We start from the raw sequence: 24,583 nt of genomic DNA, 5'->3' as shown, positions 1-24,583 counted from the left end.
AGAGCGCAAAAGAGAGGGGGGAGAGAGAGAGCTCAAAAGAGGGGGGGAGAGAGAGCGCAAAAGAGAGGGGGAGAGAGAGAAAGCAAAAGAGAGTGGGATGGAGAGAACGCAAGGGGTGGGACCACTGTACTGCAACAAATGGCCCGTGTGAACGGGCTTTTGGACTAGTTAAACTATATTAAAATAAAAATTAATCGAACCTAACTTTTATACATAAAACTACAAATTAAATTATTATATATTTAAACACCTAACCCTACTCAAATAATTAAATTCTACACTATAAAATTACAAAGTTACAAAACTAACTAAGTTACAAAAAATAACAAACACTGTTACAAAAAAAACAAAACACTAAGTTACAAAAAATAAAAAAGAAATTATCAAAGCTTTAAACTAATTACAGCTAATCTAAGGGCCCCAAAATAATAAACCACCCAAGCCTACAATAAACTACAAATAGCCCTTAAAAGGGCCTTTTGCGGGGCATTGCCCCAAAGTAATCAGCTCTTTTACCTGTAAATAAAAAATACAAACAACCCCCCAACAGTAAAACCCAACACCCACACAACCAACCCCCCAAATAAAAAGCTAACTAAAAAACCTAAGCTCCCCATTGCCCTGAAAAGGGCATTTGGATGGGCATTGCCCTTAAAAGGGCATTTAGCTCTTTTGCAGCCCAAAACCCTAATCTAAAAATAAAACCCACCCAATAAAACCTTAAAAAAATAGGATTGAACTTTAATCCTATTGGCTGATCCAATCTGCCAATAGGATTGATCTTGCATTCTATTCTCTGATTGGAATAGCCAATAGAATGTGAGCTCAATCCAATTGGCTGATTGCAACAGCCAATAGGATTTTTTCAACCTTAATTCCGAATGGCTGATAGAATTCTATCAGCCAATCAGAATCTAAGGGACGCCATCTTGGATGACGTCATTTAAAGGAACCTTTATTCGTCGTTAGTCCGTTGGATGTCTTGAAGATGGACCCGCTCTGCGCCGGATGGATGAAGATAGAAGATGCCGTCTGGGTGAAGACTTCTATGGGCTTGGATGAAGACTTTGGCCGACTTCTTGGAGGACTTCTTGTCGCTTCGATGAAGACTTCTGCCGGCTTCTTGGAGGATGGATGTCGGATCTTCAAAACTGTAAGTCGATCTTCAGGGCAATGGGGAGCTTAGGTTTTTTTTAGTTAGCTTTTTATTTGGGGGGTTGGTTGTGTGGGTGTTGGGTTTTAATGTTGGGGGGTTGATTGTATTTTTTAGTTACAGGTAAAAGAGCTGATTACTTTGGAGCAATGCCCCACAAAAGGCCCTTTTAAGGGCTATTTGCAGTTTATTGTAGGCTAGGGGGTTTATTATTTTGGGGGGGCTTTTAATTTTCATAGGACCCTTAGATTAGGTGTAATTAGTTTAAAGCTTTAATAATTTCTTTTTTATTTTTTGTAACTTAGTTAGTTTTGAAACTTTGTAATTTTATAGTGTAGAATTAATTTTGATTTTAATATAGTTTAATGTAATTTTATTATAATAGTTAGGGTAGGTTAATTATTAATTTAATATAGTTTAATGTAATTTTAGTATAATAGTTAGGGTAGGTTAATTATTAATTTAATATAGTTTAATGTAATGTTAGTATAATAGTTAAGGTAGGTTCATTAATAGTTTTATATAGTTTAATTTAAATCTAAAGGTAAGTTTAAATTTATTTTAAGATAGGGATGAGTTAATATTTAATGTAAGGTTAGCGGGTTGTTAGGTCTAGGGGTTAATAGTTTAATTTAGTTTATGGCGATGTGGGGGGCTGGCGGTTTAGGATTAGTAAGTGGTAGTGATGTGGGAGGCCAGGGGTTTAGGGTTTAATAACTTTATTTAGTTGCGGTGGGCTCCGGGAGCGGCGGGATAGTAAATATAACTTTACTCTCCCATAGGAATCAATGGAATATCGGGAAGCAACAAACATAAGCTTTCACTGCTTTCAGACTCCCGTTGATTCCTATGGAACCCGCGGCGGATTGAAAAAGCAGGTACGCTGGGCCGGAATAGTGGCGAGCGTAGCTGGTAGATTTTTGATAACTAGCAAAAGTAGTCAGATAGTGCCGAATTTGCATTCGGAACATCTGTAGTGATGTAAGCATCGATCTGTGTCGGACTGAGACTGGCGGATCGTATATGTTACGTCACAAAATTCTACTTTTGTCGGTCTGTAGCCTTTGATAAATAAGGCGAATCAGGCTTGCCACAATTACGCTGCGGAATTCCAGCGTATTTGCAGTTGACGGCTTGATAAATAGGCCCCAAAGTCTTTGGACCATTATAAACATTTTTAACAAATTGCAAAAAATGTCCCTGTAAACCAAATCTCTCCAGAGAAAAAAAAATGTGATCATGTTGTACTGAATCGAACGCCTTCTCTGCATCCAGAGAGATAACCACCATATCCGATGAATCTGTATTCTTTTTTAAATTATGGTAGTCTATTATTAGAAATAGTTTTCTATTTTTTGTTGAGACATTCCTGCCTTTAAGAAATCCCACTTGATCTGTATGGATCACCTGGTTTAAGGAGGTTTTAAAGAATATTTCCCTTGTTTCAGGATCAGTGTGGTCCAGGATGCAGAGAAGACGGACGGACATAATTTGTTCTCTATATAATAACTGTTATATAGGTTTTGTAAGTACAGTGCAATTTTAACTTTTAGGATTTTATAAAACTCATTCAGCATGAGATCTGGTCCAGGAGAGTGCTTCAATCATGTCTAAAATCTCTTTTTCAGAAATTGGGGCATTAATTTATGTTAATAATTGTTCTGATACTACTGGATTTCTCACTTTGTCCCATAACTTTACTTTGCTCTCTAAATTAATTTCCTTAAGCGAATATACATCTGTGTAATAAGATGAAAAAAAAAGACAAAATGTCCTTAGTACTGTTGTATATATGGCCATCTACCTTAATAGCTTCGATTACACGAGAACTAGAGTAGTTTTTAGTCAACCTAGCCAAAAGTTTCCCTGACTTATTTCCATGCCTATAAAATTTGGCTTCTAATTTTAATTATTTTTGTGATACGGAGTAAATAAGAAAAGTGTCTCATTTTTTTTTAGCTGCTACATATCTATCCCAATTCTCAATTGTGGGATTCAATAATTAATTAATTAATTAATTAACCAAGTAATTGATAACTTCCTTCTTTATCTTTTTTTTTTTCTTTTAAGTGCTGCCGTATAAGCAATAATATCTCCAGTCAAAACTGCTTTAGCTGCCTGCCAAAAAGTCTCAGTTTTTTTCTATATACTCAGTATTCAAAGAACAATATTCATCCCATTTCCTGGTGAGACATTCTTTAAACTTAATTTTTTTACATAGATATACCGGGAAATGAAAATGAAGGAAGAAAGAATAAAAAATATGTGAAAATACCTCCAAGATAATAGAAGCATGATCTGACTGACAAAATGTAGAGATAGATGCATTAACACCAATATTTATTAAGCTATCACTAATAGGAAACAAGTCTATCCTAGAAAGTGATCTATATTGTTTGGACATACAGGAGAAGCCTTTAGTATCTGGGTTTTGTATTCTCCATATGTCCCTTACTTATGTTGTTAGAAAGTTTCCGAAACTGTTTTTATTCTCCAATTTGTCTCTCTTAGTTTTACCCTGATTCTTACTTTGCCTTAATCTATCTAGGGATATTGGGGTACCATATTAAAATCTCCTCCTAGGATAAGATGAACTTGAAGTATGTTTAATATTTTAACCTGGATGGAATCCCAAAACACTAGATCCAAGTGGTTAGGTGCATATATATTGCCAAGCGTAAATATCCCATTTATAGTCTTAATTTTAAGGATTATATATCTTCCCTCAGGATCAATAAATGTAGAGAGCACTTTATATTTTTAATTTTTTCAAAATAAGATAGCAAGCGCTCTTTTCCTAGCAATTGAAGGGGGCGATCACCTCCCTTACCCAGGAAAATTTAAGTTTTAAAGCCTCCTCATTTGTTAAATGTGTTTCTTGTAGGTTGCTATGTTATTATGAGGAAATATGCAAATTGAACTGGGAGTGAGGAAGGATAAGTTGAAAACATAGTTGTCAAATGTACAATAAGCATTAGATAAACCATCCCTGGCCAAGTTGCGGTTTTATTTACAAGCCTCTTTATTTCAGAACACAAGCACCAAACAGAAGAATATCTGAGCAGAGCTATCCCTCCTTCAAAATGTAGGAGGAAGAGAAATAAGAACGTTACATTTTTTCAACCTGTCAAAAGTACCGTTCTATGAATACAAAATAATTTCCTTTACTAACAACCTATAAAACTCAACCAAGATATTTTACTCCCGCACATAGTGTAGACTTTATTTCAGAGAGAATGATGCCATTCTCTGCAGCTATCTACTTCCTTAGTATCTCGGGTAGCCATTTTTAAGGCGTGACTCATGCAGTTATGCCAAATCTAAGGCAAACGGTCTGTTATTAAAGTAATACAGAGTACCGGGTACCAGCTGGCATACACATGTACTATTAATATAATGGCCGTAATTGTATATTTTTTGTCTTACCACGTTAAAGAAGTTGTAGACTTCCTTTGCGTGTCTCCTTTAAACAATACGGTCCACGGTTCCGTAGTTTGCATATGCCACGTTCTAAACAATCTTGTTTTCAACCTTGAACTCCAAAGAACCCAATGGACACTCCTTTTGCATATATCACGAACAGGGAAAAACGTACAAGGGGGTGATAGAGAGGGCGGAAATTCCAGTGAAGTCTAAAGCAAAGAAACTTTAAAATACATTTTACATTTTTATCATTTTTCTTGTTCACTAGGACAGAAGGGGAGGTGGCCAAGACAGGCCATTTTTAACAAAAAATGGTTTGTAATTTTTGACATGTGATAACTTTGACTGGCTGTCACAGTGTGATCACATGACAATGGGCCACTTTTTTGTGCATCACTGGACTGCCTCCCTCCTGTGGCATGCTAGTATCTATATATAATCACTGTGAGTAGCTGTCAAAGTGACTGTATACACAGATACTGTACTGGCTTTCAGCAGCAGCATGAGATACACACTGACAGCAGCGTGTAGCTCATGAATGAAGGTACCCCACTGACATGCTTGGGATTATAGGGACACCCTGTCCCTGCAATGGCTAGCCTAAGGTATCCAATATTACACTATTTTTGCTCTGCCCCACTTTTGAGTCATGCAGAAACAGAGCAGTCGCACTGACAGAAGCAACAGAGGCACGCTAACAGCCCAGGACACAGACGCTGGACAAGGTATGACGCTTAATGTCTTATCGACCAATGTGGTCCGGTGTACGGTGCTGGTCATTATGCTCTATCTAATTCATGAATGAAAACATTTGGGTATCATGTCTGTTTGAAAAACAAATGGCAGGGGGAGTTGAGTAGGCTGCTCTACCTTCAAATGCCCGGGCCTATTTTTGATTCCAGTCCTTCCCTGGATTTAGCATATGAGTAAAATGTACCTTTAAATTTGTAAACTACTTCAGTAAGTTATTGATATTACCAGATACCATCAGTGGGATGCCTTTAAAATGATCAGAATCACAGGGTAACTGAATTAACCTCATCTGCTAGGAGTTTTATTTTACTTTTTGCAGATTCCATGTGATTTAAGTTTGAGGTCATGGAAAACAATATTGGTAGAATTGACCCAGATCACTCCATTAACTAACAATAACAAGATGTGATTATATTTTTCATTTGCTGTTAACTTTGTCTTGACTAAAAATGTCTTATTTCCAGCACACACAATAACTGTTACTTTTGTTGTATTAATTATTTTGCTATTTTATTTAGATTGTGTTAATATTTTTTGCATGGCAGTCACAATTTAACTTTCATGATTAGGATAGAGAGTACAGTGTTAAAAAAACTTTTTTTTAAAAAATACTTATGATTCTTAGTATTCTTTGTTTAAACATAGTTCCTTTCATTAAAAGTATACTCAGTATACCACAAAAAAGTAGTTCCACACAAAATGAAATAGAGCAAAAGTTATTTTTATTAGCATATTTACACAATCCCAAAGATGGTCACCCCTATAAACCAAACACTGAGCAGTAATGTACACAAGTACTGAAATATCACATAAAGAAAAAAAAGAAAAGATCATCACATTGCCACTCAAACCAAATAACTACTATTTTCTATTTTTACTTGTGTCTTAATCAATTTAGTTTTTAATTATGTTTATTAAATTTTAAGCTTTTTATTCTCACACTCATGTCTTTGTTATTAATTTTTGTAAAGTGTTTACTTTTTATACAATAGTTCTTTGATTAGATTGCTAAGGGGATTATCTTTTTCTTTTTTTGTTATACTCAGTGTGCATGTGTTTTGCTTACTATGGCCTAGATTTAGAGTTCGGCGGTAGCCGTCAAAACCAGCGTTAGAGGCTCCTAACGCTGGTTTTGGGCGCCCGCTGGTATTTGGAGTCAGTGATTAAAGGGTCTAACGCTCACTTTTCAGCCGCGACTTTTCCATACCGCAGATCCCCCTACGCCATTTGCGTAGCCTATATTTTCAATGGGATCTTTCTAACGCTGGTATTTAGAGTCGTTTCTGCAGTGAGCGTTAGAGCTCTAACGACAAGATTCCAGCCGCCTGAAAATAGCAGGAGTTAAGAGCTTTCTGGCTAACGCCGGTTTATAAAGCTCTTAACTACTGTACCCTAAAGTACACTAACACCCATAAACTACCTATGTACCCCTAAACCGAGGTCCCCCCACACCGCCGCCACTCGATTAAAATTTTTAACCCCTAATCTGCCGACCGCCACCTACGTTATACTTATGTACCCCTAATCTGCTGCCCCTAACCCCGCCGACCCCTATATTATATTTCTTAACCCCTAACTTGCCCCCCACAACGTCGCCGCAAGCTACTTAAAATAATTAACCCCTAATCTTCCGACCGCAAATCGCCGCCACCTACGTTATCCCTATGTACCCCTAATCTGCTACCCCTAACACCGCCGACCCCTATATTATATTTATTAACCCCTAATCTGCCCCCCTCAACGTCGCCGACACCTGCCTACACTTATTAACTCCTAATCTGCCGAGCGGACCTGAGCGCTACTATAATAAAGTTATTAGCCCCTAATCCGCCTCACTAACCCTATCATAAATAGTATTAACCCCTAATCTGCCCTCCCTAACATCGCCGACACCTACCTTCAATTATTAACCCCTAATCTGCCGACCGGAGCTCACCGCTATTCTAATAAATGGATTAACCCCTAAAGCTAAGTCTAACACTAACACTAACACCCCCCTAAGTTAAATATAATTTTTATCTAACGAAATAAATTAACTCTTATTAAATAACTTATTACTATTTAAAGCTAAATACTTACCTGTAAAATACATCCTAATATAGCTACAATATAAATTATAATTATATTATAGCTATTTTAGGATTAATATTTATTTTACAGGCAACTTTGTATTTATTTTAACCAGGTACAATAGCTATTAAATAGTTAAGAACTATTTAATAGTTACCTAGTTAAAATAATTACAAATTTACCTGTAAAATAAATCCTAACCTAAGATATAATTAAACCTAACACTACACTATCAATAAATTAATTAAATAAACTACCTACAATTACCTACAATTAACCTAACACTACACTATCAATAAATTAATTAAACACAATTCCTACAAATAAATACAATTAAATAAACTAGCTAAAGTACAAAAAATAAAAAAGAACTAAGTTACAGAAAATAAAAAAATATTTACAAACATAAGAAAAATATTACAACAATTTTAAACTAATTACACCTACTCTAAGCCCCCTAATAAAATAACAAAGACCCCCAAAATAAAAAATTCCCTACCCTATTCTAAATTAAAAAAGTTACAAGCTCTTTTACCTTACCAGCCCTGAACAGGGCCCTTTGCGGGGCATGCCCCAAGAATTTCAGCTCTTTTGCCTGTAAAAAAAAACATACAATACCCCCCCCCCCAACATTACAACCCACCACCCACATACCCCTAATCTAACCCAAACCCCCCTTAAATAAACCTAACACTAAGCCCCTGAAGATCTTCCTACCTTGTCTTCACCATCCAGGTATCACCGATCCGTCCTGGCTCCAAGATCTTCATCCAACCCAAGGGGGGGTTGGCGATCCATAATCCGGTGCTGAAGAGGTCCAGAAGAGGCTCCAAAGTCTTCCTCCTATCCGGCAAGAAGAGGACATCCGGACCGGCAAACATCTTCTCCAAGCGGCATCTTCGATCTTCTTCCATCCGGTGCGGAGCGGGTCCATCTTGAAGCAGGCGACGCGGATCCATCCTCTTCTTCCGATGTCTCCCGACTAATGACGGTTCCTTTAAGGGACGTCATCCAAGATGGCGTCCCTCGAATTCCGATTGGCTGATAGGATTCTATCAGCCAATCGGAATTAAGGTAGGAATTTTCTGATTGGCTGATGGAATCAGCCAATCAGAATCTAGTTCAATCCGATTGGCCGGTCCAATCAGCCAATCAGATTGAGATCGCATTCTATTGGCTGATCGGAACAGCCAATAGAATGCGATCTCAATCTGATTGGCTGATTGGATCAGCCAATCGGATTGAACTAGATTCTGATTGGCTGATTCCAATTTTTACTTAGGGGGGTGTTAGTGTTAGGGTTAGACTTAGCTTTAGGGGTTAATACATTTATTAGAATAGCGGTGAGCTCCGGTCGGCAGATTAGGGGTTAATAATTGAAGGTAGGTGTCGGCGATGTTAGGGAGGGCAGATTAGGGGTTAATACTATTTATGATAGGGTTAGTGAGGCGGATTAGGGGTTAATAACTTTATTATAGTAGCGCTCAGGTCCGCTCGGCAGATTAGGGGTTAATAAGTGTAGGCAGGTGTCGGCGACGTTGTGGGGGGCAGATTAGGGGTTAATAAATATAACATAGGGGTCGGCGATGTTAGGGCAGCAGATTAGGGGTACATAGGGATAACGTAGGTGGCGGCGTTTTACGGAGCGGCAGATTAGGGGTTAAAAGTGTAATGCAGGGGTCAGCGATAGCGGGGGCGGCAGATTAGGGGTTAATAAGTGTAAGGCTAGGGGTGTTTAGACTCGGGGTACATGTTAGAGTGTTAGGTGCAGACGTAGGAAGTGTTTCCCCATAGGAAACAATGGGGCTGCGTTAGGAGCTGAACGCTGCTTTTTTGCAGGTGTTAGGTTTTTTTTCAGCTCAAACAGCCCCATTGTTTCCTATGGGAGAATCGTGCACGAGCACGTTTTTGATGCCGGCCGCGTCCGTAAGCAGCTCTGGTATCGAGAGTTGCATTTGCGGTAAAAATGCTCTACGCTCCTTTTTTGGAGCCTAACGCAGCATTTGTTTTAACTCTCGATACCAGAGTTAAATTTATGGTGCGGCCAGAAAAAAGCCCGCGGAGCGTTAACAGCCCTTTTACCGCCGAACTCCAAATCTAGGCCTTAATGTATTGCAATGTTACAAACACAGCTGCCATATAGTTCTCTAGAAAGGAACATGCTCCTGAGCCTACCTCAGTAACAGGTGTATAACTAGACCTCTATGGGCTCCTGAGCAAAGACTGCTGTTGTGGGAGCATATAGGAGCAAAAGAATCTGCTTCTCAGTGACTATGAGTTGTCCTTCTTCCTTGGTTAGTCTGGATATGCACTTTCTATACAAATATGGTGGATTTTTTTCCTGTACAGCAACACTGTGGTGGCCATCTTGGAAAGTCTGCCACTATCTTTGTAAAGGCAAATACAAACACTTTCCTTATATTTTAAACCCTGTTTTGCAGGGGGGCACACAGAGGTGCCAGACATGATACAGGTGGAACCTGAGCCCACCAGTCTGCCCCCTGTAGAAACCCATTACTGATTTTAGAACCAGATGGGCTCACTAGGGGTAAGGCCCATTCTCAATTGAGATTTCTGAGACCTCTGTAGCTACTCAGTATGATCTTGTGTAAAGGAGCTGTTTCAATAAAGGGCACTATGGCCCATATTTATCAAGGTCTGTCGGACCTGTTCCGACAGTGCGGATCAGGTCCGACAGACCTCGCTGAATACGGCGAGCAATACGCTCTCCATATTCAGCATTGAACCAGCAGCTCACCAGAGCTGCTGGTGCAACGCCCCCCTTCTGCAGACTCGCGGCCAATGGGCCGCCAGCAGGGGGTGTCAATCAACCCAATCGTACTCGATCGGGTTGATTTCCGGTGACATCTGTCCGCCTGCTCAGAGCAGGCAGACAGGTTATGGAGCAGCGGTCTTTGTGACCGCTGCTTCATAACTGCTGTTTCTGGTGAGCCTGCAGGTTCGCCATAAACACGGGGCATCAAGCTCCATACGGAGTTTGATAAATATCCCCCTATGAGAAACATGCACATTTGATGACAGAGACTAAACTGGAAAGTTTTTTTAAAGGGTTATGAAATGCAAATTTTTTCTTTCATGATAAATGTAGCCACCAATCATCAAGCGCAACCCAGGGCACTGAACCAAAAATAGGAGGGGTCCTAAGCTTACAATTCCTGCATTTTTAAATAAAGATACCAAGAGAATGCCGAAAAATGTATAATAGGAGTAAATTATAAAGTTGCTTAAAATGGCATGCTCTATCTGAATCATGAAAGAAAAGAAAAAACTTGGGTTTCATATCCCTTTAAATGTATCTGACTCAAAATGCTTAATTTTGAGCTATCAGGTTTCACTGCACCTGCAGATATTTCAAGGTAGCAGCAGTAGAAGAGACACATAGGGTAGGCGGCACGTTTTCTATACTGCCTGATTGTCTAAGATTAGAAGAAACTGAACTTACAGTGAGGCAGCTGGAGGGAGATTGATTGGGAAGAAATAAATATGTTTATTATTTTATTAATGTGATTTCACTTGTGGCATTATTGTACATTAAAGGGATAGTAAACCACAACATTTTCTTTTATGATTCAGATAGAACATACAAATTTGCAATTTACTTCTATTATCAAATTTGCTTCATTCTCTTGTTATCCATTGCTGAAGGGACAGCATTGCACTACTGGCAAATAGCTGAACACATCTAGTTATCCAATCACAAGAGACAAATGTGTGCAGGCACCAATTAGCAGCAGCTTCCACTAGTGTATGATATGTGCGTATTCATTTTTTAACAAGGGATACTAAGAGAACGAAGCACATTTGAAAATAGAAGTGAATTTAAAAGTGTCTTAAATTACTTGCTCTATCTGAATCATGCAAGTTTAATTTTGACTTTTCTATCCCTTTAAATACATAAATGGTAAGCTCTATTAAAATGTAAGAAAGATTGGCTGATGTTATTGGCACTTTAAACACATAGAGGTAGATTTATCAACAGCCCCTATTGGTTGCATGCTTGCTCATTTGAACCTGCAACTCATTTCTTTGAAGCAGTATTTTAAAATGCTGATTCCTACTCCAACTTAGAGTTGTTGGATGAAAATAAACCGGCCTAATTTGAATGGGGTAATTGACAAGCCCTGCTCTCATGCAATTGGTTGTTTGAGAGCAGGGGGCACCACTGCATGAGCAGATGCTCATGTCATGCTAAAGATGGTGAAAGTATGTGCCCCACAATTTGTGATCTCAAGTGGACAGGTTAACTTGTGAACCTTGCCCATCTGATCAATGATAAATGTACCCTATCATTGATAGCAATGTGCCCCTGTAAAAGCTTGTGTGTTGTCAAATGCTTTGTCCTTTCTAATTTCAATAATAAGAAAAATTAACTAATATGAGACATTACCCCGGTATTTAGAAAATGTTTTTATTTATATATATATATATACTAGTGGTAAAGCCAATGTACACGGGCCATTTTCTGTAGTGCAACGGTCGCCTGCGCCCCGTCACGCTTGCTTCTCTCCTTCGCTGCATGTGCACGCCCGTGTACACGGGCCATTTTCTGTATATACATACAAGTATGTGTGTGTTAACCTGAGTACCTGCATGCTATTAAAGAGAACATACAGGGGTCTATTTATGTAGGTGCGGACAGACATGATCCGCTATATCGAATCATGTCCGCCGCACATTGATAAATACCAACAGCATACGCTGTCGGCATTTATCATTGTACCAGCAGTTCCGGTGAACTGCTGGTGCAATACCACCCCCTGCAGATTTGCGGCCAATCGGCTGCTAGCAGGGGGTGTCAATCAACCCGATCGTATTCGATCAGGCTGATTGCTGTCCGCCACCTCAGAGGTAGCGGACGAGTTAAGGAGCAGTGGTCTTAGGACCGCTGCTTCTTAGCTTCTGCTTCAGTCGGAACTGAAGTGGAGAGGGTCGGAAGCAGCATCTGCCGCTTCATAAATAGACCCCACAGTATATAAATTATTATTGAGGGTGAATAAGCTTTATTTATTATATTATTTTTTTATATCAATAGTTTGAGCTATTAAAATGTAAAAAACAAACAAACAAAAAAAACCCTCTATGGGTATGTAAGTATTTTTAGAGTAAAAATCTAAATAAAATGTATGCAGATTTGTAAATTCCATTTTAACCCTTATATTAGTTTTGCCACCTGTTGCAATCTGATATTATTATTTATTATTTATAAAATATTTTACCAGGAAGGATACATTGCGATTTCGCTCGTTTTCAAGTATGTCCTGGGACCACAAAACATTGCATTGATACAATAGGGTACAATAAAATACAAAAACAGTAATAATACACAATGTATGCAAAAATTTAACATAGAACAGGTACGAAATATATAATCAACCATGACAGGTGCATTCTGTTTTGAGATATGCAGAGAGGGATCTCTTAAAAAGGATATTAGGCATGAGGAAGGTTTGAAAGTGTGCGGGAGGTCATTCCATAACTGTGGCGCTCTGTAGGAAAAGGAGGATTGAGCTGCTTTCTTTTTGTATTGAGGCAAGCTAAATAATGTACTGGTACTGGATATACAGACAAATGAAAGAAAAACACAAACCTAATATAAACTTGTTACTTTAAAATAGTGAATGCACACATTTGAGAATTATTAGCACTATACTTTTTACATTACATAAGCAAATAAAAAATGTACACACAGAGTTATATTTGTTCTATTATGAATAAAATTGCTGTTTGACTAAAATAGGACAGTTTAAGGGACTTTTTTCCAGTTCATTCCTTCATGTTTTGGTGCAAATCCAGTACACCTGACAGCTTTAAGTGCATAAAGCAGTTGTTGTTTCACAAGAAATACAGTGTTGTTTTGGCTAAACAATTGGAGCTTCTGTCATGGAAAACAAGAACTGCTAAGAAATACAACAACTAGAATGAGTCACTAAAAATGCGTTTACCGTTTAATGTTGATACAAAAACACAATGATGGCAGAATGAAGTGGATTGAAATGAAAGATAGCCTTGTTAGGCATTGTGAATACAAAACACCATTGTTGTACATTGGCTTCATTAAGTCACTGGGTCAAGATGACATTGTTAAAATAAATATGCTTTATTCTGCCTTTCACTGTTGGAAGGACTATCTTTAAAGCGGAACTATCAAATACATTCTAATTATATATAGAACATATTCCAATTTGATAGAATTGCAGTGAAAACTGGTTTGCACAGGTTTCCAAACTTTATAACCTTTAAACTCATCAAAAGAGACAAGTAGAGTGTAATTAATAGTGCAGGGTATGTTATCTGGCTCTCACGCAAAACAAATACCAAGAGAATTGTGCAGCAACGAAAAATGTGTTTCAGACAAATCATTTGGAACGAATATTATGAAAACTTTGTTTTTCCAGAATATTTGTCTGCTGCACTATTCGGTATTCATTTGTTTAAAAAGAACGAATACTGAATATTCAGTAACATTTGCATTTGTTTTCATTTAAAACTAACGTAATAAGTAAATGTTCCTATACTACAGGTGATTTACCTATAGTATGCTGGGGGAGCCGCGCTAGTCCCGACCCTTCTTCATAGATCCTAGGGCCACGGTAATAGGAGGCTTAGCTCAGCAAGCTCTCTGTGAAACTAGAGCTGATCATTTGGAAGGGGAAGCCCCAATATACTTTCGCTACAGGCATTGGCTGAACTGCGGTCTTGTCGTCTATACTGCAAATAAGCGCTTAGTTCACAGTTTCATTTAATATTTGCTCAGTACCTTGATCTGATTGTGTTTATTCTTGTTCTGCTTTATAGTGTGTTAATTGTAATCTATGTTGGTTCCATTTAAGCCTTGCTTTACTAGTCTCTATTATTGCTGACTGTCATAGGTCGGTATTGATAAATCCCAGGTTCTCTATGTGTAGATTAGTGAGATCCGACAATCTTATTTTAATACATTTTGAGCCTTAGCAACCTGCTTCAATCCTGCACTATACTCTATTATTTGTTCCTGTATTTCTCCCATGTGTGGGATATTGTTTGATAGTTTGTACTTTTACAGCAGTGTATGTAGTTAGTACTTTGATAAGGCAGTTTCTATGAATAGGTAACCATATGCAACTGTTGCTCCTATCACTTATGCCAATGAATTTAGTGTGTTCATATAGGGAGTATGCAAACACCTAATTGTCTTTCTTGTAGCCAGGTTAATATGTCTGCTTTAGACAATTTGTTACAGATTGTAAACTGCTGTGCTAAAATCTCACCCAGATTTCTAAATAACTTAAGCTGTCATATTTCTATGTGACCACCTGTTTTCCATTACATAAATTAGTGCCTCTGTTTCTATTTAGTTTCTGTGTTATGGATCGTAGTTATAATTGATAAAACTAAGAAACACAGATGATTCTGTAACAGTAGGATGTCAATTTAAGCTATTTTCCTGCTCACCTCTTTTAAACTTGATGCAGGCAAAAATTCCTCATCTGTTTTTTTCTTAGTGTATACCTGATATTGATGTCTGACTACACTCTGGGTAATTTTGTACTGACTCCTACTGTTTCTTTTACTGTAGATGTATAATATTTGCTTGGTATCTTTATTTGAAAAGCAGGAATGTAAGCTTAGAAGCCGGCCCATTTTTTGTTCAGCATCTGGGTAGTGCTTGCTTATTTGTTGGCTAAATGTAGCCTTCAATCAGCAAGCGCTACCCAGTGTCCTGAACCAAAAATTGTCCGGCTCTTAAAGGGACACTGAACACAATTTTTTTTTCAGATAGAGCATGCAAATTTAAGTAACTTTCTAATTTACTCCTATTATCAATTTTTCTTCGTTCTCTTGCTATCTTTATTTGAAAAAGAAGGCATCTAAGCTTTATTTTTTGGTTCAGAACTCGGTAAACTGCACTTTTTTATTGATGGATGAATTTATCCACCAATCAGCAAGAACAACCCAAATTGTTCACCAGAAATGGGCCGGCATCTAAACTTACATTTTTGCATTTCAAATAAAGATACCAAGAGAATGAAGAAAATTTGATAATAGGAGTAAATTAGAAAGCTGCTTAAAATGTCATGCTCTATCTGAATCACGAAAGAAAAAAAATTGGGTTCAGTGTCCCTTTAACCCTTTGAGTGCTAATGATAGGTCTGAGCCGGCACACAGTTTCCCACTCTGGTGCAAATGACGGCTCAGAGCCATCACTAGCACTCTCACAACTTGAGGGAGATCTGGGGGCTCCCATCTGCTCCTACCCCGGCGTTCATGCCTGTAGAGTGACAGGCATCGCTGGGGCTTCCTGTTTTGCGTGGTGACGTCACGCGCAATAACGTGATGACGTCATCCCGCAACTTTATTTATACTTAATAATGTTAAGTATAGGAGCAGGGGGCATGCTGCTTAGAAGCCTGTATCTCAGGCATCTAAGCAGCTACAGACCCCCAAGACCCACCATTGGAAAGGTAATCGCCCAACCTTTCCAACAGTGTAAGTCTTGCTTAAAATTGCATGCTCTATCTGAATCATGAAAAAAAAAATTGGGTTTAATATCCCTTTAATAGGAAGTAATATATTTTTACAATTGGCTTAAGGCAAGTGTGCTATGTAGGAGTCTGTTTTTTTTCTTTTATTATTTCTATATTGTTTTGTAACTCTAGCACCAGTATTATCAAATACTGTACGTGTTGCCTGCCTTAAAAATTCCTTGATGGAAATGTTTTCTATCTATTAAAAAATCCGTGTGTGTGGTATGATGCATCACACATTCTTAACTGCATTGTTTTTAATTATGAGTAAATAAATACCTTGATTTTGTTAGATATCCAAGCTACTAAATTTGGTGTTTTCACAAGGTATAGTGAATTTAAAATGTATCTTTATTTTCTTTGATTTTATTCTTTTACTTTTTGAATCTCATGATTTTAAATTGGTGTGGCAGGGTGTGGCCTGAAATAAATGTGTTTTATTTTGTAGTAGTTATATAATGATATGTTACGGAGCAATGTGAAGTGCACTCACACACACTCTCACACATAAACACACACTCTCACACATACACACACACTCACACACTAACACACTCACACACAATCACACACTCACACACACACACTCTCTCACACACACACATACACACTCACACACACATACACACACACACACTCACACACTCACACACACATACAAACTCACACACTCAAACACACTAACACACACACGCACTCACACACTAACACACTCACACTTACACCCACTGACACCCACTCACACACACACACACACATACACACTCACACTCTCACACACACTCACATACACAGTCACACACACACTCATACACACACTCACACACACACACACTCACACACTTACACACACATACACATTTATACACACTCACACACACATATACACACTCACACTCAGACACAATCTCACACACACTCACACTCACACACTCTCACACACACACATACAGTATATTTGACTGGACTAGATGTTAGACAGTAGACAGTTAGACAGACTCTAATTATAAACTGGATACGCATCCCCTGACACAGGCAGCATTACCCAGAGCACAACGGGTACAAAATCTGCTAGTGATTACCTACAAATATAAACATATCTTGCAAAAGAAAGTAGGTGACACTCACTTAAAGTGAATGTAAAGTTTGAGGAATGAGTGCCCGGTTTTTAATAATCCTATTAAAAACAGGGGCACTTCCATTCATAAAACTTTAAATTACACTGCTTTTGTTAAAATACTTACCTTTTCTTTCTGCAAGCCGCTCCAGCGCTTCCTCCACCCGTTGCAAGCCTCTGCTGACATCAGAAATGACGATTCCGGCCATCCACCAATCACGGCGTTGCTTTAGGCAATGATCTCTCTGGGGGGGGGGGAGCCGTGATTGGAGGATCCCGGAATCGTCATTCCTGACGTAAGAAGAGGCTTGCCACGGGCTGGAGAAGTGCTGTAGCGGCTTGCAGAAAGAAAAGGTAGTAAACGTATTATTACTATTACTATTACTAATAGTTATATTGTAGCTAGCTTAGGTTTTATTTTTATTTCACAGGTAAGTTTGTATTTATTTTAACTAGGTAGACTAGTTAGTAAATAGTTATTAACTATTTACTAACTACCTAGTTAAAATAAATACAGTTACCTGTAAAATAAAACCTAACCTACCTTACACTAAAAAGTAACATTACAATAAAATGAAATAAATTAAATTAATAAAATACAATTTACTAAATTACAAACCCCCCCACTAAATTACGAAAAATAAAAACAAAATTATCAAAAATAAAAACGAATTACTCTAATTAATCTAATAGCCCTATCAAAATAAAAAAGCCCCACCAAAATAAAAAAAACCTAGCCTACACTAAACTGCCAATGGCCCTTAAGAGAGCCTTTTGCGGGGCATTGCCCCAAAGAAATCAGCTCTTTTACCTGTAAACACCCCCCAACAGTAAAACCCACCACCCACCCAACCAAACCCCCCAAATAAAAACCTATCTAAATAAACCTAAGAAAAACATTGCCCTGAAAAGGGCATTTGGATGGGCATTGCTCTTAAAGGGCATTTAGCTCTTTTACATTTGCGAAAACCCTAACCTAACAAAAACCCCACCCAAAAAAACCTTAAATAAACCTAACTCTAACCCCCAACGATTCACTTACAGTTATCGAAGTCCGGACATCCATCTTTATCCAGCCGGCGAAGTTCTCATCCAAGCGGAAAGAAGTCTTCATCCAAGCAGGCAGAAGTCTTCATCCAAGCGGGCAGAAGTCTTCATCCAGACGACATCTTCTATCTTCATTCATCCGGCGTGGAGCGGGTCCATCTTCAGGACATCCAGCGCAGAGCATCCTCTTTATACGGTCGTTGCTGGAAAATGAAGGTTCCCTTTAAGTGATGTCATCCAAGATGGCATCCCTTACATTCCTATTGGCTGAAAGATTTTTTGCAATCAGCCAATAGGATTGAACTTTCATCCTATTGGCTGATTGGAACAGCAAATAGAATGAAAGCTCAATCCTATTGTCTGATTGGATCAGCCAATAGGATGAAAGCTCAATTATTTTGGCTGATTGCAACAGACAATAGGATTTTCTATTGGCTGATAGAAATCATTCAACCAATAGGAATTTAAGGGACGCCATCTTGGATGACGTCACTTAAAGGGAACCTTCATTTTCCAGCAACGACCGTAAGAAGAGGATGCTCCACACCAGATGTCTTGAAGATGGACCCGCTCCGCGCTGGATGGATGAAGATAGAAGATGCCGCCTGGATGAAGACTTCTTTCCGCTTGGATGAGAACTTCGCTGGGTGGATGAAGATCGAAGAGGCCTCCTGGATGAAGACTTCTTGCCGCTTAGATGAGGACTTCGCTGGCTGGATGAGGATGGATGTCCGGACTTCGATAACTGTAAGTGGATTGTCGGGGTTAGTGTTAGGTTTTTTTAAGGATTTTTTTTCTTTTTAGGTTAGGGTTTTGGGCAATGTAAAATAGCTAAATGCCCTTTTAAGAGCAATGCCCATCCAAATGCCCTTTTCAGGGCAATGTTTAGCTTAGGTTTATTTAGATTGTTTTTTATTTGGGGGGGTTTGGTTGGGTGGGTGGTGGGTTTTACTGTTGGGGAGTGTTTGTATATTTTTTACAGGTAAAAGAGCTGATTTCTTTGGGGCAAAGCCCCACAAAAGGCCATTTTAAGGGCCATTGGCAGTTTAGTGTAGGCTAGGTTTTTTTTATTTGGGGGGGGGGCTTTTTTATTTTGATAAGGCTATTAGATTAGGAGTAATTTGTTTTTATTTTTGATAATTTTGTTATTTATTTTTTGTTATTTATTTTTTGTAAGTTACTTTATTTTATTTTAATGTTAGTTTTTAGTGTAAGGCAGGTTAGGTTTTATTTTACAGGTAACTTTGTATTTATTTTAACTAGGTAGCTAGTAAATAGTTAATAACTATTTACTAACTAGTCTACCTAGTTAAAATAAATACAAACTTACCTGTGAAATAAAAATAAAACCTAAGATAGCTACAATATAACTATTAGTATGTACAGGTAGCCCTCAGTTTACGCCTGGGTTAGGTTCCAGAAGGAATGGTTGTAAATCGAAACTGTTGTAAATTGAAACCCAGTTTATAATGTAAGTCAATGGGAAGTGAGGGAGTTAGTTTCCAGGCTCCTCTCAAAATTGTCATAAGTAAGACCTAATACATTATTTTTAAAGCTTTGAAACGAAGACTTTAAATGCTAAACAGCATTATAAACCTAATAAAATAATCACACAACACAGAATTTACTTGCATTTTTCTGCAAACAGTTCTTTCTATGCATTCCAATCTGGACTGATTTATAGACAGGAAGATCTTGTTCCTTTGAAATCTGCTCGATAGCTCAGGTCTAGTTAAACTGATTAATTTCAGCTTACTTGGCTTGCATATCTTTGCTGCAACACAAGCAGACAGCTCCACCTACTGGCTATTTTAATCAATGCACTGCTTCTCAATGCTTTTCAATAGCAGTTACATGACGGAAAAAAAAGTTGTTATTCTGAAACGGTGCAAATTGAACCATTGTAAACCGAGGGCCACCTGTATTTAGTTTTAAATAGGTATTATTTAGTTAAAAATTGTAAGGTTTATTTAGATTTATTTTAATTATATTTAAGTTAGGGGATGTTAGATTTGGGGTTAGATTTAGACTTAGGGTTACGTTAGGTTTAGGGGTTAATAACTTTAGTATAGTGGCGGCGACATTGGGGGTTGCAGATTAGGGGTTAATAACTTATGTAGGTGGTGGCGATGTTAGGGGCAGCAGATTAGGGGTTAATAACTGTATGTAGGTGACAGCGATATCGGGGGCTGCAGATTAGGGGGTTAATAACTGTAATGTAGGTGGCGGCGATGTTAGGGGCAGCAGATTAAGGGTGTTTAGACTCAGGGTTTATGTTATGATGTTAGGTTTAAACGTAAATTTTTCTTTTACCCATAGATATCAGTGGGGCTGCGTTACGGAGCTTTTGTTTCCGCGATCGCAGGTGTTAGGCTTTTTTTTGCTGGCTCTCCCCATTGATGTCTATGGGGAAATCGTGCACAAGCACATCAAAGCAGCGCTTGATTTTGGTGCGGTTTGGAGCTCAATGCCACCATATCGGCCGCACAAGCCTGCTTTTTTAAAAGTTGTAATAGCAGCGCTATAGGGAGGTGAAATAACGCCGCTTTTGTGGTGGTCGTTAATTTTCCTATAGCGCTCAAACCTTGTAATCTAACTGAATCTTAATAAACTGCTGCAAAGACAAAATCCAATCACATTTTATAAACAAAAGAGTTACCTGCACTCCACAAATGTATATTAAAAGGGGGGTTTAGTACCATATTTTGTACAAAGCACGTAAGCTCACCTACCCCATAGGTGAGTCCTTCACTAATACTTGACAATATTTCTTTTAAAGTCAGTTATACTGTTGCACTTCTGGTTTTCTCTGCTAACCGAAATTAAACATTTTTATTGAGAACAGGGTTGGGCTAATTTAACCAACACCTAATTATTTTTTAGGGGCATACAAGTGTGAAGCTTCTAAGTATTACTGGCAAAATGTTGCATTAGACAGAAAGATAGATAGATAGATTGATACATGATAGATATATAGATTATAGACAGTTAGATAAATAGAGATATAGATTATAGATAGATAGATTATATATATACTGTATATATATATATATATATAGATGCTAGACAGTTAGATTGATACATAGAGAGATAAATAATATATAGATGATAGATATACATATAAATGATAGATGGATAGATAGATAGATAGATAGATATATAATAGATAGAAAGATAGATAAATAGATATATAGACAGATGATATATGACATAGGTATAGATATATATAAATAGATGATACATAGATAGATGATAGATAGATGATAGATAGAAAGATAGATGATATATGACATAGGTATATATATATATATAAATAGATGATGATGATAGATAGATAGATAGATAGATAGATAGGTGACAGATAGATAGATAGATAGATAGATAGAAGGACAGATAGATAGATAATGATCCAGATGATCTAAAGCTCTCCGCTCTAGAGAGATTATCTAAGAAGTCTTGTCAGTACAGTGAGGTCCCTCAATAATTTGAGAACCAAATTTTAACTTGAGAACTGTTTATCTCGCTATCCACAGTTCTGCATGTCAAAGAGAGACACTTAAAAAACAAAATAATGCTCCAAAGAAGCCCAAAAGTGTGGGCAGATTTCTCTTCATGTTCACAAGTTTTTGATCATCCGCCCCAGGACAGAGAGAAAAAAAGATGAGTGTACCCAGTGATCTAAAACTCACCAGCATGGAGAGAAATCAAGCTAAATCTGCTGTTCAACAACTCTCTGAGCAATGAGCCTTCTTAGATTATGTCACCAAACAAGACAGAAGAGATGCTTTTGAAGCATTAAGGCCGAATGATAAAAACTTGCCAGCATGGAGAGAAATCACACACAATCTCTGGGGGTATTTTGTAAGCATTATATTGTACTTTATGTGTCTCTCCTTCACACCCAGAACCCTGAAAATATTTTACTTTCTAAAATTATTTGAGGGACCTCTTAATACTGATAAGACTTCTTAAAGGGACATCTAATCCAAAACAAACTTTCATTATTCAGATAGGGCATGTCAGTTTCCTATTTACATCTATAACCAATTTTGTTTTGCTCTCTTGTTATTCTTAGTTTAAAGCTAAATCTAGGAGGTTCATATGCTCATTTCTAAGCCCTTGAAGGCCGCCTCTTAACTCAGGGCATTTTGACAGTTTTTCACCTCTAGAGGGTGTTAGTTCATGTGTTTCATATAGATAAAACTGTGCTCATGCATGTGGAGCTCCTAGGAGCCAGCACTAATTGGCTAAAATAGAAGTCTGTCAAAAGAACTGCAGTCTGTAGATGCCTATATACAAGGTAATCACAGAAATAAAAAGTATATTAATATAACTGTGTTGGTTATGCAAAATAGAGAATGGGTGATAAAGGGATTATCTATCTTTTAAAACAATAAATATTCTGGTGCAGACGGTCCCTTTAAATATAAAGAAAAACAAATACTGTGCAGCACCTGTTGGCCAGTCACTGATGAAAAAACAATATCCTCCACAAAATCCCCCTATATGGCACACTCTCCTATCACTCCGCCCCCTGAAATTATCTCTCGTTGAGATTCACATCCACCACCAAGTAAAAAGGCGATAATATACACACCAAATCACACGCTGGTATAAGATAGTGTTGATCCTGGGGACCCACCTTGTAACATCAAGAGCTCAAAAATCCTCACCCGCGGCATCTGTGTGTGCTCCGGGCGGCGTTGAAGACGAGCGGTGAAGTGGATCCCTACAGCACGCCAGCGTGTGCACAGCCAAGTTCCAGGTGTGTGACGTCACGGTAGGGGGCGGGTAAGCTGGAAGGACTGGGGAGAGCCAACTGCTTCTGATTCCAAAGTGCCAGTATAGTGCGGGGGAAGTTTAGGGCTGCAAGAAAGTTGACATCCGTGTCTTATTCATATCCGATGAAAGTTTACAAATGAGGCAAGTGAGGCTCCGGATGTATGCAACGAAAAATGTCCTTTATTTAAAAGGTATGCATGGAAACACAGGTAAACAGCTTGAAAACCCTTGGGGGCAAAGGTAGAGTAGTGGTTTCCCACGTACCCTGACACTGACGCGTTTCGGCTGTTGCCGTAGTCGTAGCTTAAGGGCTAAAGCATTCACTTCAATATAAACATAAAAGTCACCTGTGATTGGTTAAATATGCTACTTGACTAAATCACACCTCCACCAATGAACTTCTGTGTCTGCCCATTTTCGGATGTCAGCACATTCACACTATAACATAAAATAAGTTTCAAAATATATAAAGCATTACTACCATATACATAAATGGAAAACAACACTTATATGACTTCCAAAATTGTAAATGGACAAAGTCCAATCTAGAATAATTTGCATATAATCCATAATGTCAATATATCCATATGTATCATGTGTGGTATGTAAGGGATAGAGGTTTCAAATTCTATTATCTAATAAGTTTGTCCAAACTTCATTATTTGATATATGAACATTAGAAGGGCTATAGGAATATGATTATATATGCTAGAGTAGGAACTAAAGGGAGGGAGTGGACAATAAAGTTAAGATACTCATTTCTCTGAATACACAGGCTAACACCAGAAGTTAATCAGATCAAATTCTGGATTAAAACCTGTAGGCACCCTAGTGTTCAACCTGAGTATCCAGAAAACCTCCCTCTTTAAAAGCAAGGTTTCTCTATCCCCTCCCCTATTGTTAGTATTCACAACCTCAATGATGGTCCAAGAAAGCGTCTTGGGATCCTTATCATGTTTGACTCTGAAGTGACTCACTAATGGGGTATTTAATTTGCCAGTCTTGATATCATTTATGTATTCCCTTATCCTAGTCCTGACTTGTCGGGTCGTTTGACCTGTATACTGAATGTCACATGAGTCACAGTTCAGCAAATAAATTGCATAGGTGGATCTGCAGTTGAAAAGTGCTCTATGCGCAAATGTTTCACCAGTGTATGCGCTTCTGAACATATTGCCCAATCTTGCATGTCCACTGCTTTATATATTTTGAAGCTTATTTTATGTTATAGTGTGAATGTGCTGACATCCGAAAATGGGCAGACACAGAAGTTCATTGGTGGAGGTGTAATTTAGTCACGTAGCATATGTTTTAACCAATCACAGGTGACTTTTATGTTTATATTGAAGTGAATGCTTTAGCCCTTCAGCTACGACTACGGCAACAGCCGAAATGCATCAGCGTCAGGGTACGTGGGAATCCACTACTCCATCTTTGCCCCCAAGGGTTTTCAAGCTGTTTACCCGTGTTTCCATGCATACCTTTTAAATAAAGGACGTTTTTTTGTTGCATACATCCGGTGCCTCACTTGCCTCATTTGTCCCTTTAAATAATCTCACCAGAACATAGAGCTTTAAATCATTAGGCCCCAGGTGTAAATAAAATCTTCCAGAGAAATGTAGGCTTTCACTTTTTTTTCCACAATTTTTAAAAAGTTTCCAATTTACTTTGATTAAGAAATTTGCTTTTTTTCCCCCCATGGTATTCTTTAAC

This window comes from Bombina bombina, chromosome 5, assembly GCF_027579735.1.
Source record: "Bombina bombina isolate aBomBom1 chromosome 5, aBomBom1.pri, whole genome shotgun sequence".
Lineage (NCBI taxonomy): Eukaryota > Metazoa > Chordata > Amphibia > Anura > Bombinatoridae > Bombina > Bombina bombina.
Note: the sequence above shows the minus strand (reverse complement) of the source record.